Source organism: Enoplosus armatus, chromosome 9 (genome assembly GCF_043641665.1).
Source record: "Enoplosus armatus isolate fEnoArm2 chromosome 9, fEnoArm2.hap1, whole genome shotgun sequence".
Taxonomy (NCBI): Eukaryota; Metazoa; Chordata; class Actinopteri; order Centrarchiformes; family Enoplosidae; genus Enoplosus; species Enoplosus armatus.
In genome coordinates, this window is record NC_092188.1 from 13,479,788 (window position 1) to 13,493,559 (window position 13,772).

Here is a 13,772-nt window from a genome sequence, read left to right on the forward strand (position 1 = left end):
ATTGATTTGTGTGACATATGGGACCTTTTGTAATCCCTGAGATAAAAATGGCAATCATTTGCATTCACTTAAAACAGCTTAGAACAAAAATATGTTAGTGATTTCAGATCCAGACAAGATTATAAAATCATTTCTGTTTACACAAAAATCTGATGCAAAGAAGTCCATGCATTAATAATGGTGAAAATAAGGGTGTCTGTACTCGAATGTTTGAATCGACCCTGGAATGTAACAGCCACAACAGCTGATGATGTGGGACAGTAATTTCCTCTGTATGGTGAAAATAGCACAGACAGGACTGGCGGGGATGACATTATGGAAGAGTGCCAAAAGGCTTGGACACAAAACTGTCTGTTTATGGTGCACTCAGTGGTTCTGGGACAGTCAGAACATTAAGTTATCAGAGTGGCAATTCAGGACTAGAAGATCTGCTGCTATGGTGGAAAGAATTTGTATAAGCTACTGTACAGTCAAATCATAGCTATTTGATTTTTTTGCAGTACAGCTATTCAGCTTTAACAGCAACTGCTACAGCATTAAAACACTAAGGGCAGTGACACTGCAGTTATCGCATTTGGTGTTGATTAAAAATCTTTATGCCTCTTCCCTACAGAAAAATGTTAGAAATAAGAAACTGCTGTAACTTATTCAATATGGCTGCTATGTGTCTCATGTTCATGGTGATTAGTCCTTGTGATTCCTCTCCACCAGCACCTGTGCCACTAAGAAATAAAAAAGCAGTATGGCCAAATAGTACTGTTTTGTGAGCGAGGGAGGTAGCAGGGGTCTTGTGAAAGAATGTGGGTTATGCTCACCAGGCCACTCTCCAGGGTTGTCTCACATTTCAAGGCATTGGATACAAAGGGAGGGGAGACGTAAAAGGTTGTGGCAGCTATGTTGATGATTTTGGGTGTAGCTTGGTCGCCTTTGCTGGGGGTAATCCTCCTGGATCTGTCCCTAAGCCCCCGAAGGCCACAGTAACCTCAGCAGGAATATTTTCTCATTGGGGAGGCTGAGGTGGAGGAGGAGGGGAGGGGAGGGGGGTTCCCACAAATTAAATTAAGAAGAGGAGAAACAGCAGATGTAAATATAAAATATTAAAATAAAATAAATAATATACAAGTAAATGCATAAATGTAGAAAACAGATGCATACGCACATGCTTCTCCAATCTCCACCCCTCTTTAAAACTGCACCCTGACCCTGTGTTTACACCCTTCTTGTTTACAGGACCCTTTGAGTGTGTTGTGTGTGTGTGTGTGTGCGCGCGCGTGCATGCGTGTGAGAGAGAGAGGGAGAGAGAAAGGAAGATTAATATGTACTTTCCTGAACCTCCTGTGCTTTGTGAACCTTCGTGGAGCTTTATGAAGCTTTTGTACATTTCTTTATTCAAATATTTTATACAATAAAAATATTCTTAAATCTTTGCTAGACAAAAAAGCCAAAGCACCAATTTCTAGGTCCTCCCACCTCCCACCAAAACAGAACAATGTAGTAACATAAACAAAAAGTAACCTATAGATTTATATGCTCTACATGAAAAAGTCACATGCTTTAATGCACAGTCATTATTGGAGTTGAAAGTAATATCTTTATCCAAACTGGTCAGAAATGCCCCCCTAAGTAAGGACAGGTTTATAAAAAGGTGAGTGTCACTACCCACCCTAACTTAACATCTGTCAATTGATTGAATACACTTTTTAAACACTTTTTGAGACAGCTGCTACTGCACCAGTTGATACAGTTGCTAGTGCTCAAGGATACCCCACCACAGCAAATGCAAAATTACTATAAAATATGCTGACAATTAGATGTCTACATGTTTGTGAAGCTCATGACATTCTTGGCTGGCCCTCTCGCTGAGAAATGACATGGTCCTTAGCAGCCAGGTGCCAGCTGTGGGGTCCTGCACAGTGATGAGACACAGTGATATGCATGCAGGATCATGCCTCAGATTATCTGATGCTGGGTTGTGCTCCTGTCTGTCCAGCCGTCAGGATGAGGGATAGCAAACAGCTGGACAGTCGGGGTCCTGGGATGAAAGTGGTGTCACCCACTGGGTCAATCCCAGCTGCTGTAGGACAGTAGCAAGATGGCAGGAGAGAGGAGTTCAGCTCACCGTTTCCCACCACTGTTCCCGGAGTGTTGATGTAAAGCCAGAGACCACATAATCAGAAGACATATCCAAATCCTTGTCATATATCTCCTGAAAGTCTAAAGGAAGGGTAGGCATAGTAAGGCATAAACAGAAATACGTCAAGGCTTAAAATATTTGAAGAAGCATTAATCTCTATGGTGAACAAGGCCAAACTGGATGGAGATGTATCATCCAAACACATTGTGTTTTTTTGACGAGCAGTGATGTGGGAAACAGGTGAACAGAGATGAGAAATGTACTTTGTTCTTCTCCTAAAGAGAAGACATTTGTCCTCTGGGCCAAACAGTAAACTAAGGAGAGGAACTGAAAAATGCTTTGAAGTGACAAATAAAAATGTGAGACCGTGGACAGCTGTAGATTTATGACGATGACAAATCTGCATATAATCTGTGCTAATCACGCAGGCCTTGCTCCTGGTTGAGATAAAAGCATCTCCTCTTTTTACCAAAATTCACACCACTAAGCAGTTATGTAACCAGAAGAGTGGGAAATTGCACAGTTGGTAGGTTCACAGCTTATTGTCCCTTCTTAGCTTTGAAGATTGGGGCCGAGTGCAATGACAAACAGTTGCTGTTCTTTTACATTGTTTGATACGCTGTCTGAGCATGTTCTACACCACTGAACATCTAAAAATAAATGTATTAAGAACACTGTATTAATAATTCATAGATTATTGTTGTTGCACAGCAGCAGCTGATGTGCCAAGGCCAAACACTTTGTCCCAGTCAAATTCCCAGTGGTGTCGCAGCTGATGACAATTACTAGTAAGACCATTAGATGGCACTGTTTCCATTTTAATGATGTTTCAGTACACTCGTGGACGCCACAGGTGCTATTTTTAGGAGGTGCATCACTGCAAACTGTTGTCTGTAGATGCAGCTGTCGTAGCATTCACATTTTAGAATTTTATGTTATGCAATAACAAGCAAATAATAGCCTATTTACAAGCAGCGAGCTGCCTGACTGTCCCATACACATATCCCATATGTTATCATAATCCCTGGTGTATTCATCTATTCAAATTATTATTTCAGGAAGAATCTAACGCTAGAACAATTTAAGATAATAAAAAGAAAAACAATACTGTAAGAATATAGTAGAATTCACTAATTATTTACATGCAAGCCAGTTTATTGTCTGAGCTTTATAGAGGTTTACACAATGGGATATAGCACCAGTAAAAGTTATCACCAGATTAGTTTTATTTGCTAGGGGAGATGATTTATGAACTTGCCGGAGAGACTCGTGCACCTGCTGAGGACAGACAGTGGCCGGAGCTGCCCTCGTCTCTCCATCACAGAGATTATCAGAGGACAGTGGTCAGGACAGAGTGCTCAGTCTGCCGTTACCTCGGCTAGGATTTTATATCGTCCACTCTTTCGACCAAGCAAAACTATTTATAGCTCAGTCGTCATAACGCCACAGACACATCCCGCATGTCCTCCCATCTGACCACAGCAGCACACCCGTCAAACCCTCAACCCTGTCCTCAAGGTAGACAGTTCCGCCTCGGCCTTCTTGTGTTTAAGTAACTGTGTGAGTAGACGTAATATAATAGTCGACGTGATATGTATGCAAACTACAGTGTGTTTCATAAAACGTATTTGCCATGCTAGCTAGTTTTTAAGTTAAAATGAGTATTAGCTTGTGTTTAAGTTAAGAATGAATTCTTTGTGACCGCTGAGTTGCTTTTACGAAACGACAGTTATAGCCTAAACAGTAAAGGCAAAGAGTTAATTAATATTTAGCCTATAGTTGGTAATTATTTAAGAATAATTATGTTTTTCCACCAAGCTGTTTGTTTTTGAACAGTATAGCTAGATATCAAAACCGTTTGCTAACACATACTGTACGGTCAGCGCATTCATATTTGATTAAGGTGGTTCTGCGGTCACAGGTGGTCGTTTTGTAATCGATTTCTAGTGTGAGTCCGCCAAGACAAGTGGACCGGAAGTGTCTGTGTCATAACAAGCTGCGACATTCTCCACACAACCACAGACATGGAAATATTTTTTGCTTAACTACTGACGGACCTCACCATCATTGCCTTCGCAGACTGTTGTTTGTTACAAGATGTAGGGTATATTGTAGTGCAGGCTGCCACCCATAAATAGAATTGCTTACGGATGTATGATCTCACCAAACGTGGTTGAAGTGTGAAAGTCCTTATTCAAAAACCCGTCAATTAACCAGGCTGCATCACCCTTTGTCACAGACTACACGTGACTTGATTTGACTAATATTTTAATATAGCTATTAAATGAACTGGATAAGACAATCTTTTGGGATTGTGAGCAGTATGATATACATTTGAACAACAATGAGTAACATTTATAGCCATAAACATCTCAGCACACTATACTTATAGTTCTCATAGCTGTCGTTACATTACATTATATCCAGTGGTGGAGGAAGTATTCTGATCATTTACTTAAGCATATACCACACAATATACTAAAAATACTCCATTACATGTATAAGTCCTGCATTCAAAATGTTAAACAAGGAAAAGTACAGAAATGGTACCTTTCAGTGTTATATTAGTATACTATTAGATCATAGTTATTAATGCATTAACATGTAAGCAGTACTTTGAAGTTGTACTTTATTCAGGGGGAGCTCATTTTAACTACATCATACATTGTTAGGTAGTTTAGTCTATAGCAGTGCATCATATTTTATATACTGAACGTATGTTTTGCAAGTAAAATCTAAATCTGAAATGAACTATTGCTGTCAAGTGTAACGTACTCTAGCATAAAATGGAAATACTGAAGTACAAGTGCCTCAAAATTGTACTTAGGTACAGCACTTGAGTAACCACTAATTACGAATTATATTATAAATTTAGTTTGGATCTCAGTTGTTTTGCTGGCCACCATGTCACTCCAAGAAAATACATTTCAATCTTCTCTGAACAAGGTAATAGAAAGACACCACCATGACATTATTACTTAGACAGTGACACAAGAAAAACACTGCTCATACTTGACATGAAAGCCTTTCACAGCCACTCCAAATGACCCTTCAGCTGTCTTTCCCTTTCAGAATATTTATAATATTTTTACATTAGACTTGTTCTTGGCAGGTTGATGCTCACAGATGTCTGCACTGCTCAGATGGCTTGAGGGGGCAGGTACCATCTGAGCTGTGTCAGGGAGAGAAAGTCATTTTAACAGCACCTTACACTTAGCCTAACACATAATTTCATAGTACCAATGAATGTGTTAATGAGACAAAATGTTTTCGATAGAACAAGTCTTGGCAGGCATCTGTGAATTATTCACTGGACCTGATAAATTGGCATGTTCAGCTATACAACTGGCAAGCAGTATTCACAGAAGCAGCATGTTGCATGACATCCCTGCTGTGTAATGCATGTTAACTATAGTGGATTATTATTATTGTCCTTAAGTTGGCGTTTGGCAGATTTGTGCCAGTAAAAATATTCTATAGACTCCACAGAATAATCAGTCAATGACTTGCTGAGATGACATAAGAAGTGAGAGTGAGTCTGCTTATCGAAGTGCAGAGAATACAATGCCTTTTCCTTTTTTTTCACAACTAAAGTGATGAAAGTGATGAATTACAGTTTGTCACTGCAGATTTATTTCCTGTGTTTGTGTGCCATCCTTGACTGATCGTGACAGTGTGAAGGCAGCCTTCATGTCACGCAGCAGAAATTGCAGTTCCAGTAGAGAAAGAGTGCTGTGGTGTTTTGTGCCGGGTGACGTAAAGTATGACATGACAAAATGATTGAGCCAATCTTCTGCCTCAAATGGGCACAAAGGAATTGTTGGAAAAACACAATTGTAAGCCTGTGTGTACAGGACATGGGTACAGGTGTGCCAGTGTGACAATATGTTAAAACATACATAGATAAATGACAGTCATATGGTAGAAAAGCAATAGGATTATTTGGTTTGTGAAGGAGCTATGAAATCAAGTTGTCAGTACGTAGTGCTATTTGAATAGTAGTTCATAACAGATTCTCCTTAGAGATGTGGACACCTGCTTTCCTTGCTAGTATAAAGCCAGAGTCTGAAGGTTTAGTATTTTTGCTTCTCATTTATTGGTGGAAATGAAGTACGGTGGCATGTTCCAGTTAAGAAACCAAGAACCTCCCCAAAAGAAATGAAGTTCAATTTTATTTGACATTTATGACAGAAAATGTCATATTACATCAATAGTGCATAATGAATCTCACACTGACAGGTTGTTTTAACATGGGGGCCTTCTATATTTATTTGTTTACAACACTTTCAAAGCATAGCAGAGTTTCATTGTATTAGCCTCATATTCTACCGAGTTTTCTCTAGTATGTCGTTGCCATACTGTGATAGGTAAAAATCTGTATGTTAGCGCCTGCAATTCTGTCATGATTCACATATTTCTAAGGAGGGGGCAATTTGTGTGATTGTATATGATCCAAAAGACTTAAAAACAGCTTTGGTAATTTGTACCCAGCACCCACTGCCAGTCAGCATAACATGTTCTTTAGCTGGATTTCACACTTGGAAATAAGCTCTCATTCTATCCATCATTTCACTTGAAAAATGACAGATGAATAATAATTATATAATTCACCAGTGGCCGCAATTACAGAAACACTTAAAAATTCTGAAAACCACATACTAAGAAGTGGGATTTGTTTCTTAAACATACATCTCTCATGATATGTTTCTCAGCTTCATGTTGGTAACGCTTGTTGACAACCTTAAACTATTTTTTGTGTGGTCCAGGATCTATTATTGGCTCTGGCTGTAAGTGTTTTCTGTTCCATAACAAGATGAATCCCCAACATGGCATTAGGTTACCAGGCAACAGTGTACACTCAACTGCTTGGTTATAATTTTCTTTGTATAGTTATGATGTTTAATAGTAAGTGACTACATGGCAGTCGGCCAAAATTAACCACTGTTAGCAGAACCCGTAGAGCCTGATGTATGTCAGGAGGCGTAGAGGCTAGCAGGCTATATTTGGCTGCTATGTTCCCTTCAAAGAGACGCGTTCTAGGTCTGGACTTGACATTTCTCTTAGACTGGAAAAAATGGGTTTGGGTCAGTGAGTTTTTGTGGGAGGAGGGGTGTTGTTGATGCCCAGAGGTAGGTACTGGTCTCTGTTCTGCAGTGGCTGATTGTTATGTTCTTTTCATTGGTATGGTACAGGAAGTTTAAATGACAGGATAAAACTAGCAATTATATGTGTTGAAATATAACACTGCCTTTATTGTATAAAAGCTGTCAGGACTTTTTTGCCAACAGATTATCATTGCTGTAATCCACACAAGCTACCCACAAGAACAGGACAAATAGTCACCATTAGGATAAAGCTTTGTACATGTATGTAAGTTTGTTGTATGTGAATTTCATGTTTAGTAATAAGTCAACATATCACATGTCATATTACTCTGCATTGAGATAATTCTTTAACCTCTTAGGCTAATATAACCCTTGTAAAACGTGTATTTTCAAAACTAAAATATATTGTGAACAACAAGACAGTTTTTTGTTGTTTCTTGGTTATTGAAAAGGTGACATGTTGGAGATACCAGTTTAAGACAAATTATAACATGACAGAATGTATGATAGCAGCTTATAGGGTACAGTTTCTGTTTTTGATTAGTCTCTTCTGTGTGTGTGTGTGTGTGTTGTATGTGGTGAGATTAAACAGAAGCATGTGAAGTGCAGTCCTGGGCTTTATCTCAGTGTGTTGTCATGAAAAAGAAATGGAGAGTCATGTTCACACTTTTATTTATTTTGCTGTTCTTGGCCGCAGCTGCTCCAGTGGAAGCAAGAGTGTGGCTGTACAGCAGACATTGTGCAGACAATCTGAACGCATCCCAGGTGCCATAAGACTATTCTGACTTTAATAAGTTTTTCCTCACTCACACTCTTAGTGTTTGTTGTTTCTGTTCATTTTTTTTAGTTATAACAGCAACTCTGTTCAAGGCAGTTGCATTGCATACACAGAAAACATTTTAATCAATCCTTAAACCAACCTGATGATGTATCTCCTCCAGCTCTACCGAAGGGTGAGAAAAGTCAGAGGTGTTCTCGCCGTGCAGAGTTGGGGCTGGGACTGGTGAATAAAACAGTAGGTAGTGGTGTATGTGTGAGAGATATTTTTCTCTCTGTATAGATAGTAGGGGCAGAGCAGCAGCCCAGAGGGGGAATCTGGCTCCTGTTGCAGCTGAGACACAGAGCTTGGTGGGTTTATCCCACTGTAGACCCCTGGGCTCTCTCTCTTTGTTTTCACTTCCTGTCCAAATGGAGTTGGAAAGATAAATCATTCATGTCTTTGAGAGGCCTCTTGTGTGGATGAAAATGGGGAGATTTAAGGCTCCTGCCTCAAGTATTCAAGATAGATTAATGTGCTATGTTTTATAACTAACCCATTTGCATTTTTTTTATTCTTTTATTTCAAGTCCGTCAACTGAGATTTTTTTAAAGGCTTGCTATTTTTTATTTGTTCCTGAAATAAGTGTGTGTTGTTGTCTTGTCTATTTACGTATACCCATCAGCTTATCTGTCTGTCAGTATGCCCATTTACAGGCGCCATGGAGAGTGCCCCTGTCCTAACTCGATCCTGGTCTGTCACATCTGCATGGTGAAATCAGTGAAGGTGATAAATGAGCTGTGCTTCAGAGTTCTTGGTATGCCCAGCATAACGGGGAGATTGTCACTTAATTGTCACAGGGTGGGGCCGTTTTCCCTGATGGCAGAAACAGACAAACCTTAGACTTCACAGGCCCTCTAGTTGTCACTCCTTGCCATCCCATCATCCTCTGGGGCCCAGACTGCGCTGCCATGCGTCATGCTAAACATCTCTTTGTTGTTACCTTTCATCTGTGGGTACCTGCCACCTCTCTCAGCCCATCCTGTGAGTTATGGGACTACAGGAGGTCATTACCTCAACCCCTCCCCACTTGGCGTGAAATGTGCAGAACAAACGGATCCAGGAATTACACAGAGATTGGACACACTGGCTGGATATCTACGAGCAGAGCCCTCGTAAAGGTCTCTGTGGCCAGATAGGTGTGAAAGGGGTTACCAGCCCATCTGTTTCCAAAACAGAAAATTTTACCCCCTTTGAGGTGACAACACTAGAGCATTCTCTAAATTCTCCCTTGTAGCTTTCAGGGGAATTATCTCAGCAAAGCTGCTGACAAAATTGAAGGTTTCCAAAAGGGGCGGCTTGAAAGCTCCATTATGTTCTCTTCAGAACAGAAAAATGACAGGCTCCTAGAAAAGGAAGTTTTACTCATGGCCTTTAGATGTATTTAAAAGAATAGAATAACATCAATGAATGGCATTTTGTATCAGCGAGTAGACTGAAAAAAATGTGCTGTGGATACCTGGAGTTTTTTCTCTCTTTCTCATTTATCAGGTCTATTTTGATCTTTTAAAGGTAGGAATCTCCTACTTTGTTCTTCAAGAGGAAACATCCATGTTCTCAACTTCATTTCATCTCTTTTTTCACACACAGCTTTGAGGAGATCCCTTCGTGTTGTAATAGTTTTTGTTTTTGTGCTGGTCATTTCTGCATGTTTTATAGAAGAGACAGCCAAAGCTTGTTAGGCCATGTGTTATTGAAGGGGCTGGGCTGAAAAGTCAGTTTGGTTACTGGATCTGAGATGAAAGGCAGAGGTCAGGAACGCTGCAGCCACTCCCAAGCACAGCATGGTGGCATTGCTATGTGGAATTGTGTGCATGTGTATGAGTATATGTGTGTGTTTGTCTGTGCATGTATATCTGTTTGCAGAGTGAGTGCCTTGATTTGTATTTCTACAGTATCTGTGCTCCTTGGACCTCTGTGCTGTCAGTGCATTTGGAACATTTCTCCTTTTGCGCTCAGTTGCTTTAGCACAGTATTTGTTGTGTGTCAGAGTATTTGTCTTCCTGGTCCTTGGAGTTTGCTATGGAACGTTCACAGTAATATCTCTAGCATCTCTAGCCTTTCTTGGTTTCTTCATTTCTTGGTCCTGTTTTAATCAACCTGCAGGGTGCGCTGTTGCTGAAGGATCCACCAGGGGTTTTACCCCGCTTGGACAGTGTCCCGCAATTACAAGTCCTGCTGCCTTAGTTACTGCTACGCTTTCCAGTCTCAATCAAACTTACGAGACTCACAAATAGGAGAGTTGATTGTAGAGACAAAAAGATAAGGAATTTGTAATATCTTCATTATTACAACCCATGCAATGACACAAACCACAATACAAATTCATAATTGTGTCACTGTTATATAAAAGTGACAAATCTGAAATATAGAGAGATATTCAGATTTAGTGAAAAACCAACATGGGGCTGAATACTTTCACCACACAAGAAATTCATCCACGATTGAAGCAACTGTAGCACTACTATTGTTTTTCCCACAAAACAAGTGAGATGACCCCTGAACCATGCCTCTGCCTCTCAGGGGAGAAAGGAAACAGGGAGCAGTTTGACTTGTTTAGGCACTCTCAGGAACTGCAAAAGTACAACATTGTTTTTACAGTGTAAATCTAAGGTTTGTGTAACATAACTTGCGTACAAATATGAACGTGTAACTATGGTGGAAAGTGTATATGTATATGATGCTGTAATAAGATCCAGAAACTCAAGGTCACCCTAGCAAAGCGTTTAAAAATACATCTGGAGCCCCTCCAGGTTTATGCATATGGAGCAGCCCAGACATTAACATTGTAACAGAGGTGGTGGGTGCACTGTGAGACATTTCCCGGTATGCATAGCGCTACCTTAATAATCAAAGGAAGAGCTATTTTTCAGAGGTATTGTTGCGTCCGAGACCTTTGAGACACCACAGGAGGAGAGTACTGTGACTGTGCTGTGGTCAAGTAAAGAAGTAGTGGCATAGGTGGAAGTGGCTTGGACAATAAGCGTCAGCCCACCCTTCCCATAGTAAACTTGATTTCCTGTTGCACTTTTTTAGATGGACCTTTAGAATCCATGAATGGAGTTTTTCTTGAGTCTTTAAAGGTCATTGACAAATACACAATAGCAGTCAAGCAGTAGCCTAAGCAAAACCTATTGTTAAAAAAAAAAACCTATTGTTTTGTCCCCTTAAAAGAAAATCTGGAACTTGGGTGAAAACTGCCTGTACTTTTCCTGTGACTGAAATAACAATGCTGGTATTTTGCCAAAGGACAAACAAGCCTCATAAAATGTGTTTTCTCAAAAGCTGTGGTAATACCAAAAATATATATTTTGTTATCATATTAAGAGAATAGCTCCAAGGCACTTAGGAGAGATGATGCTATGATTATCCACTCATAAATGGGCTCGACTAGCAGGATGTGGATTGCAAGGATGCCTCTGAACAGAGAACCTTTGTTTTTATTAATCCCTTAGGGATTGTCTAAGGTCAGCTAAGCTTGGCTGGATTCCATCAAAGTCACATGTGTCTGTTTGGGCCTGTGTGTTTGTCTGATACAGATGAGGCATTTGACTTCTGCAGGCATTTCTATGATGTAGGTCTAAGAGCCACTGACGCAATGATTCTGCACACTGTGGTTTCAGGCAAAAAGTTTCCTCTGAATCCTGCTTCATGTTCATTGGCTAATAGCTAATAGTGATCTTTCAAAGGCTCTAATCAATGCTAAGCCTTTTGGTGTTAGAATATCGTTTGAGGATCAATAGTTTGTGTTGCTTTGGGAGAAGGTACTGGACAAGGGGGACAAAGTGGAACATAAAGTGGGCTTCTCATGATTGAATGTAGGGTGGGAGTTGGACAACAACAACATGGCCAATTTGATACAAACAGTGGATCAATGGTTTCCAGCAGAGATGAGCACATTGATCAGTAAAAATACTGAGAGCTGCCCTCTGTTTCCAGTGTGACTTTGTGCTCCACATCTATTTTTAGAAAGCCTATGGCAGCACATGAAGGCACGGCATCAGGGACCTATTCAAAGTTAGAAAGTAAACTGACCTCAAGGTCAGTGCACAATAAGTGGATGCTTTGAAATTGTGTTTTTGTCTTTTTGGAACTCTGTTGTGCTTCAGCCTGTCTCTCACATCTCACATAGAAAGTTCACAGCAGATGAATTAACATATTTTTCTGAAAGGTTTTTTACTTTTAAGGATGAATGTTGATTCATCTCTCTCTTTGAATAGCACCATCTCTGTCTTTTTTATGTAACTCATAAAGCTGCATGGGCTCCATGTAACTGTGTTATTATTAGCTGCATTGCAAAACTTTGTTGGCAGTGTTTCAAGATTAAGTACCAAACATGACTGCTTTAAAATGCTTTTTCATGTTATTTGATCCAACCTGTTAAGTGCATTCTATATCACCCTGAACGTCCAACAGGAAATACCACAGGACGCCAGACAGAGTAACCCAATAAAAGCAAGAGCGCCCAAATCATTAGTGGGGAAACACGCTCACATAACACATCCAGATGTACAGGCTAATTGGATTTTACCATCAAATCAACAGTTATAGTGCCTTTGTGCTTTTATGAGACTGACCGCAAGGTAAAGGGAAAATGGGCTGTTTGAAGTGACAAAACTTTACCCATGGCTTTTAGCAGGTAGAATGGCTGAGCTTTGTTGCCAACAGAGCATGCTGTACTCCACATGCAGACTGGGGCAGAAATGTGCCATGGCTTCACTCCCTAAATTGATCCAGGAACTCTTTCACAGTTAGCAATGGTGACTCATCAGGGGCTGATGTAAGTAAAATGGCGGGCATTGAGGTAATTGGTGTGGAAAGGTAATTTCCCTCCTGTACCAGGGCTGTCCCCAGAGCTGTGGCCACTAGAGAGAAGAAAGTCAGGGGACGGGGGGAGGGGGGCGGCATGGTTACGTCAGAAGTTTGCTGTTAGTATGCAGCACCTCTCTTGGGAGGAGCATCCCCTCTGACTGGAGAAATCAGCACCTGACAATGATTACATCCGCCACAGTCCTCCCAGGGTGGCATGATGAAACTCTGCATCCACACAGGCAGGAAGACAAGCAATAGGTAGGAAGTCAGAGAGGTGGATAAAATGAATTTCATTAAAACAGATTCTAATAACCATGTGTATTGATTAAGATTATAAGATTATAAATCACTCTGTGATCAGATTATTTTACAATAGAAAACCCCTGTCTGAAGTACATTAGGGCTTTGAAGTTCAGAGAACACGGAACAACAAAACATGGCTGACTCATTCCCTCCCACACATGGATCATCCGCTGTTAAAGGGAACAAAACATTTTCTAGCCGGATCAAATTAGTTATAAGGAGCGGTGTTTGTCCACCCCTTGTATCTGTTGCAACACTTAAGTTCAGCTCCCTTCCTTCTCTAGTCTGATTCCCTGCTGGGTTTCATCATGCACAGTGTGTCACAAGGCAGCAGTGCTATGGTGATTAAGCCACAGAACTCGGGAGTTGATTTGGAACTGGTACAGTAATTGTGGTAATGTGAGTAAGCTTATTTGGTAGAAGAAAAAAAAGTCCCCAGGTTCTGACCACAGTTTCTGGAAATAGAACGGAGAGCAGTAGTATATGGCGGGAAATATGTCTGTTATATTTCTAGTCCCAAATAGATCATTTAAATTGACTAATTTGGAGTAAATAACATAATGATGATTAGTGTAGGGATGCATGTGTATGTGTTTGTGTG